We start from the raw sequence: 3486 nt of genomic DNA on the forward strand, positions 1-3486 counted from the left end.
AATTAGTGTCTTGGGTTTTTGTGGATAAATACCTAAGAGTGGAATTGCTGGGTCATAAGGTAGTTCCATTTCCAGTTTTTTGAGATACCTCCATACTGACTTCCATAGTGGCTGCACCAGTCCGCAGTCCCACCAACAGTGCAACAGGGTTCCCTTTTCCCCACAACCTCGCCAACATTTGTTGTTTGTTGACTTATTTATGATAGCCATTCTGACCGGGGTAAGGTGGTATCTCATTGTGTTTTTTATTTTATTGATCTTTTAAAAGAAACAACTTTTGATTTATTGATTTCCTCTACGGTTTTTCTGTCTTCCACTTTCATTGATTTCATTTCCTCTTTATTTTCTTCCTTCTGTTGGCTTTGTTTTTAGATGCTTTTTCTTATTTTTTAAAGACAGAAGCTTAGGCCATTGATTTTAGATCTTTCTTCTTTTCTAATATAAGCCTTTAATGCCATAAAATTCTTCTCTAAGCACCATTTTAAATCTTGATATGTTGTATTTTCAATTTCATTCAGCTCAAAATATTTTCTAGTTTCCCTTGTGACTTCCTATTTGACCCAGGGGTGATTTTGAAGTGTGTTGTTTAATTTCCAACTATTTGCAGATTTTCCACATATCTTTCTGTTACTGATTTCTAGTTTAATTCCATTGTTTCCAGAGAAATCCCTTTGTATGATTTATATCCTTTGAATTGTGTTGAAGTTCGTTTTAGGCCCAGAATATGATATATGTTGGTGAATGTTTCTTTTTGTCAATTAAAAAACATACATTTTGAAATGAGGTGAGGAAAGTCAACATGAATTTTTCCAGAGCTACCTTGTCTGAAGTTCATACCAGGTTAAAGTTAGTCTGGAAGATTAACTTTATGGCTCAGTACCCAGGGAGCCTGGGAGCGTGCCAAGCCCAGTGGTAGTTAAAGTAGGGAGCAAGTGCACCAGCTATTTACGCCTAAGTGGGCAGTGAACCAGAAAGCTGGCGTGTCTTGCAGCTGCACCAGTGGTTTTGTTTGGAGGAAGTTGGATTAAAATATGAGAGAATAACTTTGAAAGGGAGACAAACAGTGAATGTCACCAGTTAGCACCAAACAGAGAAGATATTATGGCCTCTATACTATCTAATCACAGGCAGTCTGTTCCATTGGCAGGACTGAAATTGGTTTTGATATTAAAGGATTATAACTCCTGTGAAGCATAGCTCTTGGGAAGCTGAGGAATGCTCTGATATGTGTGCTCTCCTTCTCAAGGAAGTGCAGAGAACAGTGAGACAACGTTATCATTTTCCAATTGTAGTGACCTTTAATTTGCAGCTCTCCACAATCAGAGAGAATACTTCCCTGTCCCTGGATAACACAAACAGTACTGTGGTATTTCAATCATTAAGGCAGCAATAGACCTTCAGGAGAGTTAACACATGGTAAGAGAATGAGCCTGGAATTTGGAGTCAGAACACCAAGATTTCTGCCTTCTCACTGGTGTTTGATCTTGTGCAAGATAATTACTATTGCCTAAACAACAATAACTATTTAACTAGTGCTTGCTTCATGGCAGGCATTATGCTAAGTGTAGTTTATACATGAGCCTCACCACAATCCTAGGAGAGGGCCGTCAATATAATCCTGAGGTTTACATAAGGAGAGAGGTTTCCAATGGATAAGTAGCTTACCTAAGGACACGGAGCTGGTGAATTGTGAAGCGGGGTTGGAATGCAGGCAGCCTGACTCCAGGCCCCGGAGACTAAGCAGCGACCTTCCCAAGATGAGCACTGCATCTGTGCAGAGACAGGTCTTTCTCCTCACAGTGGCTTTCCTTCAGGAGGAAACTAGATAGGAGAAGTTGGAGGGCTTTACATTGTACTTTTTGCTTTTCAAAATACAAGGGTCTGTGAAGGAGAGAGGGCACATCTGGCATTTGAGGAAACAGATCCAGGCAATTTAAATGACTTGTCCAGAGTCAACAAGCAAATTTGTCCTAGGCAACAAGCAGGCGTAAAACCTGGGTTTCCATTCTGAGTTGTGTTCTTTCCGCCTGCTGTACCATATTGTGGCTTCAAGTTAGACAACTCTAATTATGTGGTTAAAGAAATATAAACCTGCCTTAAGAAACCCAATAGCAAAATAGAAATCTTTATGTGTATGACAAGGTGAGGAAGGAAGGGAAGAGAGTACAGGAGGGATGAACTACTTCCATTTAAAAAATATTCTTCAGTGAGATTTCTTTTCATAGATTGTTTTAGGAATGCATCTGTTTCTTGAATGGGGTTAATAAAAGTCCTCTCAACTGTCCCTTCCCTTAAAGAAACTTCGTGATGCATATTCATTATTTAAGAGGTATCTAAATAACTCTTTGTACAAACAAACCTCTGGCACCCTAGATACATTTGCCATGTCAACCACTGAATTTTGAGGCATCTATTGATCCAAAAATTTCACAAGATCATTTTTAAGCTGCATGCATGCCAAGGATTGAACGAAGATCATAGTTACAGCCACATGCAGAAATCCTATTATTGTAAATAGCTTTCACAGGCTCGTCAAATATTAGTAGTGAGATACTACTGTGAGGCATCTAAAGCAAACCTATGTGAAGGTCCTTATAAAAAATATTCATTTAAACAATATTTCCCTCCCCCCCTAAAAAAAAACCAGTAATAAATCCTTCACCATAAACAGCAACATATTTAGTTTTCTACAGTATCATCTGACTTGATTTTCAGTAAGAGCATGAACTAGAGCTAGACTACCTGGGATCAAATCCAGCTCTGCTATGAACTATCTGTGATAACTAGAGCAAGTTACTCAACTCCTTATGCTTATTTTGCATCATCTGCAACATAGCAACGAGTTACTTCTTAACGTTGTTATGAGGATTAAATGAGTGCTATATCCATGTTTAGTTTTCACTGTTATTATCATCATGATAGTAATACTTAGTACTAATTTTTCTATTCAGATGGGCATTTCATTTATTAACAAACTGTATTCCATACTTAATTGACAACATATGTAAATTCTTTTTTTTTTTTAAATTGGGGAATTGGGGGAGGGGAACAGTGCTGGGGAATTGGGGGAAGGGGAACAGACAAGTTGTTGTTTTGTTCTTCAGCCTAGTTGTGGAGGATGTTGCTTCACTGGCCCAAGCTGGCACCATCATTGTGCTCTTCCTGGGCGAGGCAGATCAGTCACCGGCCTCTGGACAGCCGCTCACGGCAGCTGCTGTACACTCACTCTGGCTGCCGGCTACACATGGTAGCTTATGGCGGCCCACTGCAGCAGGGGACTGCAGCCTACACCATCGCTGGCGACCCACAGCAGCCCAGCTCCAGGTCGAGCTGTTGTTCAGCATCTTNGGATGATCTCAAAAAGAGTGGTGAGAGCAGATATCCTTATTACTGATCTTAGGAGGCAAGCATTAGTCTTGCATCACTAGGAATGATGCTGGCTAGGTTTCTTGGTAGATGCTGTGGTGGGCAGCCTCTAAGATGGCC

This window comes from Hipposideros armiger, unplaced genomic scaffold (assembly GCF_001890085.2).
Source record: "Hipposideros armiger isolate ML-2016 unplaced genomic scaffold, ASM189008v1 scaffold_918, whole genome shotgun sequence".
In the NCBI taxonomy this organism is placed as follows: Eukaryota; Metazoa; Chordata; class Mammalia; order Chiroptera; family Hipposideridae; genus Hipposideros; species Hipposideros armiger.